This window comes from Triticum aestivum, chromosome 1B (assembly GCF_018294505.1).
Source record: "Triticum aestivum cultivar Chinese Spring chromosome 1B, IWGSC CS RefSeq v2.1, whole genome shotgun sequence".
Lineage (NCBI taxonomy): Eukaryota > Viridiplantae > Streptophyta > Magnoliopsida > Poales > Poaceae > Triticum > Triticum aestivum.
This window is the reverse complement of record NC_057795.1, coordinates 602,256,881-602,268,166: the sequence shown is the minus strand read 5'-3', so window position 1 is coordinate 602,268,166 and position 11,286 is coordinate 602,256,881.

The following is an 11,286-nucleotide window of genomic DNA, read 5'->3' as shown; positions in this document are numbered from 1 at the left end:
CAAGCAGCTTCTCCAAGGTCCTTCATTGAAAAACACTTATTCAAGTAGGCCTTTATGATGTCCAAAAGTTCTATATCATTTCCCATCAACACTATGTCATCCACATATAATATGAGAAATGCTACAGAGCTCCCACTCACTTTCTTGTAAACACGGGCTTCTCCATAAGTCTGCATAAACCCAAACGCTTTGATCATTTCATCAAAGCGAATGTTCCAACTCCGAGATGCTTGCACCAGCCCATTGATGGAGCGCTGGAGCTTGCATACCTTGTTAGCATTCTTAGGATCGACAAAACCTTCCGGCTGCATCATATACAATTCTTCCTTGAGATAGCCGTTAAGGAATGCCATTTTGACGTCCATTTGCCATATCTCATAATCATAGAATGTGGCAATTGCTAACATGATTCGGACGGACTTCAGCTTCGCTACGGGTGAGAAGGTCTCATCGTAGTCAACCCCTTGAACTTGTCGATAACCCTTAGCGACAAGTCGAGCTTTATAGATGGTAACATTACCATCCGCGTCCGTCTTCTTCTTAAAGATCCATTTATTTTCTATCGCTCGCTGATCATCGGGCAAGTCTGTCAAAGTCCATACTTTGTTTTCATACATGGATCCTATCTCGGATTGCATGGCTTCAAGCCATTATTGAGGCTTAAAACTAATCATGTAGGTAAATGTAGAGGTAGTGTGCCGACGGCGATCACATAGACCTTGGAATCATTCCCGACGCAGATCGTCACCTCGTCCTTCGCCGGTCTCTGCTTATTCCGCAACTCCTGTTTTGAGTTACAAATATGAGCAACCGCACTGGTATCAAATACCCAGGACCTACTACGAGTACTGGTAAGATACACATCAATAACATGTATATCACATATACCTTTGGTGTTGTCAACCTTCTTGTCCGCTAAGTACTTGGGGCAGTTCCGCTTCCAGTGACCATTTCCCTTGCAATAAAAGCACCCAGTCTCAGGTTTGGGTCCTTGCTTTGGCTTCTTCCCGGCAACTGGCTTACCGGGCGCGGCAACTCCCTTGCCGTCCTTCTTGAAGTTCTTTTTACCCTTGCCTTTCTTGAAACTAGTGGTTTTATTGACCATCAACACTTGATGTTCCTTTTTGATCTCCACCTCCGCTGATTTCAGCATTGATAATACCTCAGGAATGGTTTTCACCATCCCCTGCATATTGTAATTCATCACAAAGCTCTTGTAGCTAGGTGGGAGCGACTGAAGGATTCTGTCAATGACTGCATCATCGGGGAGATTAACACCCACCTGATACAAGAGGTTGTGCAACCCAGACATTTTGAGTATGTGCTCGCTGACAGAACTATTCTCCTCCATCTTACAACTGTAGAACTTGTCAGAGACTTCATATCTCTCGACCCGGGCATGAGCTTGGAAAACCATTTTCACCTCTTGGAACATCTCATATGCTCTGTGCTACTCAAAACGCTTTTGGAGCCCCGGTTCTAAGCTGTAAAGCATGCCGCACTAAACTAGGGAGTAATCATCACTACGCGACTGCCAGGCGTTCATAACGTCTTGAGTTGCTGGGAAAACGGGTGCTTCACCTAGCAGTGCATCTAGGACATATGCTCTTTTGGCAGTTATGAGGATGATCCTCAAGTTCCGGACCCAGTCCGTATAGTTGCTACCAGTGTCTTTCAGCTTGGTTTTCTATAGGAACGCGTTGAAGTTGAGGGAAACATTAGCGTGGGCCATTTGATCTACAAGACATATTGCAAAGATTTTAGACTAAGTTCATGATAATTAAGTTTATCTAATCAAATTATCTAATGAACTCCCACTCAGATAGAAATCCCTCTAGTCATCTAAGTGATACATGATCCGAGTCAACTAGGTTGTGTCCGATCATCACGTGAGACGGACTAGTCATCATCGGTGAACATCTTCGTGTTGATCGTATCTTCTATACGACTCATGTTCGACCTTTCGGTCTCTTGTGCTCCGATGCCATGTTTGTACATGCTAGGCTCGTCAAGTCAACCTAAGTGTTTTGCATGTGTAAATCTGGCTTACACCCATTGTATGCGAACGTTAGAATCTATCACACCCGATCATCACGTGGTGCTTCGAAACAACGAACTTTCACAATGGTGCACAATTAAGGGGAACACTTTCTTGAAATTTTATGAGGGATCATCTTATTTATGCTACCGTCGTTCTAAGCAAATACGATGCAAAAACATGATAAACATCACATGCAATCAAATAGTGACATGATATGGCCAATATCATTTTGCTCCTTTTGATCTCAATCTTCGGGGCGCCATGATCACCATCGTCACTGGCATGACACCATGATCTCCATCATCATGATCTCCATCATCGTGTCTCCATGAAGTTGTCTCACCAACTATTACTTCTACTACTATGGCTAACGGTTTAGCAATAAAGTAAAGCAATTACATGGCGTTATTCAATGACACGCAGGTCATACAATAAATAAAGACAACTCCTATGGCTCCTGCCAGTTGTCATACTTATCGACATGCAAGTCATGATTCCTATTACAAGAACATGATCAATTTCATAAATCACATATATTTCATTCATCACATCCTTTATGGCTATATCACATCACACGGATATGCTGCAAAAACAAGTAAAACGTCCTCTAATTGTTGTTGCAAGTTTTTACGTGGCTGTTATAGGTTTGTAGGAAGAACATTTCTTACCTACACCAAAAACCACAACGTGATATGCCAATTGCTATTTACCCTTCATAAGGACCCTTTTCATTGAATCCAATCCGACTAAAGTGGGAGAGACAGACACCCGCTAGCCACCTTATGCAACTATTGCATGTCAGTCGGTGGAACCTGTCTCACGTAAGCGTACGTGTAAGGTTGGTCCGGGCCGCTTCATCCCACGATGCCGCCAAAAAAAGATAATACTAGTAGTGGCAAGTAAATTGAAAAAATCGACGCCCACAACAAACTTGTGTTCTACTTGTGCATAGAAACTACGCATAAACCTAGCTCATGATGCCACTATTGGGGATCGTTGCAGAAATTAAAAAAATTCTACGCATCACCAAGATCAATATATGGAGTAACTAGCAACGAGGGAGAGGGGAGTGCATCTTCATACCCTTGAAGATCGCGAGACGGAAGCGTTGCAAGAACGCGGATGAAGGAGTCGTACTCGTAGCGATTCAGATCGCGGCGGATTTTGATCTAAGCGCCGAACAACAGCACCTCCGCGTTCAACACACGTGCAGCCCAGTGACGTCTCCCGCACCTTGATCCAGCAAGGAGGAGGGAGAGGTTGAGTAAGATGGCTCCAGCAGTAGCACAACGGCGTGGTAGTGATGGAGTGACAGTTCTCCAGCAGGGCTTCGCCAAGCTCACGCGGAGGAGGAGAGGTGTTGGGGAGGGGAGGGGCTGCGCCTTGGATGTGTTGCTGCAGCCCTCCCTCCACCCCTCTATTTATTGGGAGAAGGGGGAAGGGGGCTGGCCCCTCTAGATGAGATCTAGAGGGGGGGCGGCAGCCAAGGGGGGAGGGGACTTGCCCCCCAAGCCAAGGGGGGCGCCCCCCTTAGGGTTCCCCCCAACCCTAGGCGCATGGGCCCTATGGGAGGATGGCTCCCAGCCCACGTAGGGGCTGGTTCCCTTCCACCTACAGCCCATAAGGCCCTCCGGGGCAGGTGGACCCTCCCGGTGGACCCCCCGAACCCCTCCGGTGGTCCCGGTACAATATCGATATACCCCCGAATATTTTCGGTGACCGTATGATGACTTCCCATATATAAATCTTCACCTCCGGACCATTCCGGAACTCCTCGTGACATTCGGGATCTCATCGGGGACTCCGAACAACATTCGGTAATCACATACAAATCTTCCCTATAACCCTAGCGTCATCGAACCTTAAGTGTGTAGACCCTACGGGTTCGGGAATCATGCAGACATGACCGAGACAGCTCTCTGGCCAATAACCAACAGCGGGATCTGGATACCCATGTTGGCTCCCACATGTTCCATGATGATCTCATCGGATGAACCACTATGTCGAGGATTCAAGCAATCCCGTATACAATTCCCTTTGTCAATTGGTACGTTACTTGCCCGAGATTCAATCATCGGTATCCCAATACCTCATTCAATCTCGTTACCGGCAAGTCACTTCACTCGTTCCGTAATGCATGATCCCGTGACCAACTACTTAGTCACATTGAGCTTATTATGATGATGTATTACCGAGCGGGCCCAGAGATACCTCTCCGTCATACGGAGTGACAAATCCCAGTCTCGATTCATGCCAACCCAACTGACACTTTCGGAGATACCTGTAGTGCACCTTTATAGTCAGCCAGTTACGTTGTGACGTTTGGTACACCCAAAGCACTCCTACGGTGTCCGGGAGTTACACAATCTCATGGTCTAAGGAAATGATACTTGACATTAGAAAAACTTTAGCAAACGAACTACACGATCTTGTGCTATGCTTAGGATTGGGTCTTGTCCATCACATCATTCTCCTAATGATGTGATCCCGTTATCAATGACATCCAATGTTCATAGTCAGGAAACCATGACCATCTGTTGATCAACGAGCTAGTCAACTAGAGGCTCACTAGGGACATGTTGTGGTCTATGTATTCACACATGTATCACGGTTTCCGGTTAATACAATTACAGCATGAACAATAGACAATTATCATGAATAAGGAAATATAATAATAACCATTTTATTATTGCCTCTAGGGCATATTTCCAACATGAGGCCCTTATCTCCTTTCCCGTATGGCCCATTAAGGACCATTACTTCCCCCGGCGAATTCCCGTAACTCTCCGGTACTCCGAAAAATACCCGAATCACTCGGAACCTTTCTAATGTCCGAATATAGCCTTCCAATATATTGATCTTTACGTCTCAACCATTTCAAGACTCCTCGTCATGTCCATGATTTCATCCGGGACTCCGAACAAACTTCGGTCATCAAATCACATAACTCATAATACAAATCGTCATCGAACGCTAAGCGTGCAGACCCTACGAGTTCGAGAACTATGTAGACATGGCCGAGACACATCTTCGGTCAATAAACAATAGCGGAACCTGGATGCTCATATTGGTTCCTACATATTCTACGAAGATATTTATCAGTCATTCCACATAACAACATATGATGTTCCCTTTGTCATCGGTATGTTACTTGCCCGAGATTCGGTCGTCAGTATCATCATACGTAGTTCAATCTCGTTACCGGTAAAGTCTCTTTACTCGTTCCATAATACTTCATCCCGCAACTAACTCATTAGTCACAATGCTTGCAAGACTTATAGTGATGAGTATTACCGAGAGGGCCCAGAGATACCTCTCCGGAAGACGGAGTGACAAATCCTAATCTCGATCTATGCCAACCCAACAAACACCTTTGGAGACACCTGTAGAGCACCTATATAATCATCCGTCTATGTTGTGATGTTTGGTAGCACACAAAGTGTTCCTCCGGTATTCAGGAGTTGCATAATCTCATAGTCTGAGGAACATGTATAAGTCATTAAGAGAGCAGTAGCGTTGAAACTATAATGATCATAATGCTAAGCTAATGGATGGGTCATGTCCATCACATCATTCTCCTAATGATGTGATCCCATTCATCAAATGACAACACATGTCTATGGTTAGGAAACATAACCATCTTTGATTAACGAGCTAGTTAAGTAGAGGCATACTAGGGACACTATGTTTTGTCTATGTATTCACACATGTACTAAGTTTCCGGTTAATACAATTCTAGCATGAATAATAAACATTTATCATGAAATAATGAAATAAATAATAACTTTATTATTGTCTCTAGGGCATATTTCCTTCACAAGGCTATTGCGGCTCTTTTCTTGCTGCTCTTTTCCTACTGCTTCTGCTCTTTTTTTGCTGCTAAGATTGCTTCTGCCTCTTCTATAAAGGCTATGGTCTGTTCAACTAGCTCACGATCGATAGATAGAGCTATAGGAAGCCGTCCTTCTGCCTGCCGGCGTTCCTTGCTCATGTGAGGGATCGAGTAGTCTATCGCTCCTTTGTTTCTCATTACCTCTCGGATGCATGACTGCAGCGTCAAGAAGCTTCTAGCTAGCTTATCAACAGGGTAGTTTCAATATTCCTCCTCCACACCTTTTATCAGTTCCCTGATGCTTTGAGGTGCTCTGCTATCGATGTGGGACTGGAGAGACCTGAATATGCAGAGATCAAGAATGTTCATGTCAGGACTGTTTGGAGGTTGTTGAAGCAACTTAATATCCAAATCAGTATGTTCTATGACTTGTCGGAAAACCGGGTCATCGGGAAGAATATGTGGTGTGGCATTATCTTGTTGGATATAGATTGTCCGTCCTTCATCTTCGTCCGGCCAACGCTCTTGGATCGCAGGAATAAGTTTCTCACACATGTAATACCTCATTACATCTCGTGTGACTTTCAATGATTTGAGCTCGAGTGTCCCTTTATCTCTATTTTCACTGGTTCTTTGAGCAGGAGACTCTGTGACAAATGCCCAATTGTCGAGCTTTCCATCAAACGTGACCTCACCACCTTTGTCGTATCTTGGTTTAGCCACGGTAGCGAGAAACATCACCTTGGCAATGCTATCCTTATGATGCAAGGTGCACAAGGGGTCGGGTTCTTCGGGAAGCAAATATTAGTTGTTCACCTCCCCAGTCATGTTGAACCACTTTTCGTCCATGTAGGCTATGTTGTCTAATTCCCGTGTCGCAGACCAATAATCTTCACACATAGCCAATCACCATTTCAATCTCTTTACAATGTTGGATAGGTTTAAGTGGGGCCTCACCTTATTACTGTGACGCCTCAAATGACCCCACTCGAACATTGAGTGTGAGGTCGTGCAGCTTACACCCAATGCCTTTGACAGACCTCACAATGTTCTCCTTCTGTTCAATGGGATTGTCACCACCCTTGACAAATCCAAATCTTTCCGCTTGCGGCCAACTCTACCCGGCTTTTGATTTGAGACATCAACTTTCTCCCCTTGTTCAATCTGTTTAAGAGCTCTTTCCCATATTCTCTCAACAGTTCTGACGGTTGTATCGAGTAGTCTAGCAATGACCTCCTTGTCTTTTTTCAGAACTTGTCCATTTGGGGTATTGATCACCGTGAGTGCAAAATAAATACCATATCTCTCCTCATTTGTGAGTTCTCTGCCTTCCCCATGAATTGGTTTCTGTACAGCACTTGCTTCCTCATGAATTGCTTCCTCTACACCACTTGCTTCTTCATGAATTGGTTCCTCTACACCACTTGCTTCTTCCCCTATCAAATAAGGAGCAAAAGATAAGTCATCTAGCTATTGCAAATAATAGGAGTAGATCATGAAAATGAAAATACAAATGCAAAAGTTTTGGAGGTAGTACATGTTGCTTCATTATTGACTGGTTCTTCATTGTTGTATAGTTATTGACTGTTGTGTTCTTCATGTTGATCTGCAGGTTCTGAGGCATCATCTTGTGGAGGACTCATGTTGAGATCAATCCCAAACATCATTGCGGTGGTGGAGCACTTGCTCAGGTAACTGTTCATGATCCAATAAGAAAGAACATTCTAGTCAAGATAAATACTCAAACAATTGCTAGCAGATCTGGTAGTACATGATCAATAGATGCAGATCTGGAGTAGGATATTGCTGTCAGTAGACCCCTTCACAAACAATTTATGAAGTTGCCCACTCAGTACATGAAAGCAAGCTAAAAAATGCTCAAGCTTACAGATAATGCATTTTTTGAATCTGATGAATGTAAAGGAATCTGATGTGGTGTAAAGGAATCATTTCATACCAAATATATTGTCTTGCCTTTGATTCAAGGATTTTTTTAGGTACATGAAACATGCTCAAGCTTACAGATAATGCATGAAGTATCAGGATGTGGTGTCTATCTTAGTAGTCTTAGCTTTAGAAGGTAAAATGGACAAATGATCCCTTCTAATGGCATACATTTTGTTGTGATTTTTTTCATCAGTTATCTTTTCAACTTATTATTATAGCTGATGCTGGCAGCAGATATCTTTGACTGATAAGAGGTGCTTTGCAAAACTATACTTGGTTGTTAATATAATATCCTCTGATTTCCTTGAATAATAAGGTTAGTTCTTTCAGACTACACTAATGGTTGGTTTTAGCAAGCAAATCATTGTTTGTTTTAACAGGCAAAAGCAGCCTCCCCAATTTCTGATATGGGGCTAAGTGCTTATTTTGGGACTAACATGGCTTGATGTAATTGTGCACTCATAATGAATCTGCTGAGAAAAACTTTGTTAGCTCGATTTGTTTTCAAGCTATGGATCCCCTCATCATGTTATTTCTTACTTTCTACTTCAAGACAAACAAAGCATCACTAGCTGCAACTTCAAGTATTGGTCTATTGTTGTCAGACTTTTCATTATTGCTAACTGCCCAACTCTTTGAGTTTTTTCAGTAACAGTAACTGATGATGCTAGCAGTTAACTCCATTGATGATGCTGACAGTAACCTTTACTTGCTTGAGAATGACACAGTAACACAACTTGCTACTATAGCAGTAACACTACAGATTCAACTTTTGTTTTGATAAATCATGGAGTAACACACTGGAAAATCATGGATACAGTAAATTAATCCATGATTTAGTGTAAAATTAAAGACAATCAGCCAATTCAAGGAGTGTTCTCTGCTTGCCTGGCAATAATTCAGATAAACAAGTGTTCTTTGCCGTGACTTGCTAATACTCCTGATTGCAGATGATACAATGACAATGGATCAATTCGAGCAGTGGCTGATTACTACCTTTGTTCTTTACTCACAATTCAGAGATCAAAGACAAAACAGAGGATCAATTCGAGCAGTGGCTGATTACTCCCTTTGTTCTTTACTCACAATTCAGAGATCAAAGACAAAACAGAGGATCAATTCGAGCGAAGCCAGGAAATGACTGAATATTTCCAGCATCCAAAAGGGAGCCATCCAACAGGGGGCGGGGCGCGGAATACCAGCAGCAACAACAGAGGCGGGGGCGGGCGCGACCGTCGGAGCAGGACCAGCGCGGAGAGGAGGACCCTGGCCTTGGAGGGGAGGTTGAGCAGGGACAACGCGGCGACGAACACCCTGGGCCAGAGCGGCGGTGAAGACCCAACGCCGCGACGGCGGCCAGAATTGTCAGCAGCGACGACTCCCAACGTGGACGAAATCAAGGACCCAGTCGTTGATTTTGTGCTTCTCGGCACGATTCAGAGGGAGGTGACTGTTGGAGCAATCCCGCCGCTCAGGTAGGCGAGGGCACAACCATGGCGGCTGCGCAGGTGGGCGGCGGCGCAGGCCGCGTCCGTGGAGGTCCTGCGCGTCTCCTCCGTGACGACGCAGGTCGTCTCCTGCACATGCGGCTGGGTTCTGTGAAGCGCGAAGATTCTAGATGGGTGCTGAGGAGAACGGGGGACGGGGGAGGAAGACGGGGGATGGTGGCCGGAGCCGGCGACGCGTGAGCGACGGTGTCGAACTAAGGAAGGAGACGGGGGCGTTTTTCAAATGATTTGAAAAGTATCAGGACATGTTTGCAAAATGTACAATGTACAACATGCGCGACAACTAAATCGGAACGGAGGGAGTAGCATCTTTGGAGGCACATGCTTGTAATGAAGCACTTGTGTTAGCAAAGGACCTCAACACCCAGCGCTTGGTGATTGCTTTAGATTGTCTAGAGGTTGTTTCAAACATCAAGAAAGGGGCGGCATCGGTTTACGCCTCAGTCCCGAGTGAAATTAAGCATAGAAGTAGAGAGTTCATGGATGTTTCTTTTGGTTTTGAACCTAGAGAATGCAATGCTGAAGCACATGCATTAGTTAGAGCATTACTAGTAGAACCCTTAAACCCTCACTAGCATTTTAAGGGTCCAAAAATGATCTTTTTTGTGCATTTTTACGGGTTGAAAAACAGGGGCAAAGATTAGAACCCTCAAATCCAACCCTTATAACGGAATATTCCCCATCGTTGCGCGCGGGAGGTCGACGGGGTGGCCGCCGGCGACGGGGCGACTAGCAGCGGCGGTCGCGGGCCTGGGCGCGGGAGTTGGGGAGGATTTTTCCCTCCCGCGCGAGGATATCCGCCAAATGAGGGTTGGGGTATGTTTTGCTCCCCAACCCTTACTTTTGAGGATTGGGAGAGGGTTTGAGGGTTGGACCTTTAAATTTTTTTGAGGGTTTGAGGGTTAAGGGGTTCTAGTCTACGGCTTTTTTTCGACAAAAACTGTAAAAAAAACAGTTATTTTTAGGGGTTTGAGGGTTTGAGGACTCTACTAGTAATGCTCTTAAGGACATCTCCAAGGGGGATCCGTAAACCGCCTGCATCCGTTCGGAATGCAGAAGCCATCCAACCGCTACAGAGGCATTGCCGGACGTCCGCAACCAGCACCCACGCGCCTGCTCGACGAAGTTGTCCACCCTAGAGCCGTTTCTACCCAGGTACACCCCGCCCATGTCGACGACCTCCATGACGGATACCAAGCCCGACAGGTGTTCGATCAAATGCCATTGAGCTTATTTTCGAATGTTATCTCGTTTTGTAGAGTATGAAAGATGGTGAGCTACTCGACCATTTACGTGTTCACACTGTTGGATGAAGTCGAAGGGGGGGGGTATGTGTGGAACAACGTGATCCGTTTATGAAAAACTTGTTGGACATCCGCGGTCTAGTTGAATTAGAGATATTGTTGTACTGGACTTAATTTGCATGGTATGTATGGATGATTTGTGCTATTTTCTATCCGAACTTTGATGAACATCGGCCTGTTTGCATGAATTTCGTCCGGTTCGTTAAAATACGTTTTGAAATATATGTGGCTGCGGCTGTGGTTGGATGTCGACCTCCCGTATACGTGTCTCCTGAGTGTGTTGAGTTTTAAATAAAGAACCTAGTTCACCTAAAAAAGGGTGAACAGCTCACCAACGGAGTCTGCGTCACACACGCCCACGAGGTGAACGCGAGCTCCCCACCCTCCGTCTCGGTCTCGCTCAACCGATTTGCCGCACCGAACGTGCACGCCTCCGGCGCACGCGAATCTCCGCGCGCCACGAGCCCGTGGACAGTGGGCCCCACGCGCGACGTGAATCCCCCAGCCCCAGCCCAGCCTCCGCTTCCCCTCTCCCTCCTCCTCCCCCGTCCACCCCGTGACAGGCGCATCTGCCATCCCCCGATTCGATCCTCCCGGCCGCGCCCCGCCGCAACCCATCCGTTGCCGCACCGCCGCCGCACCGCCGCCTGCGCC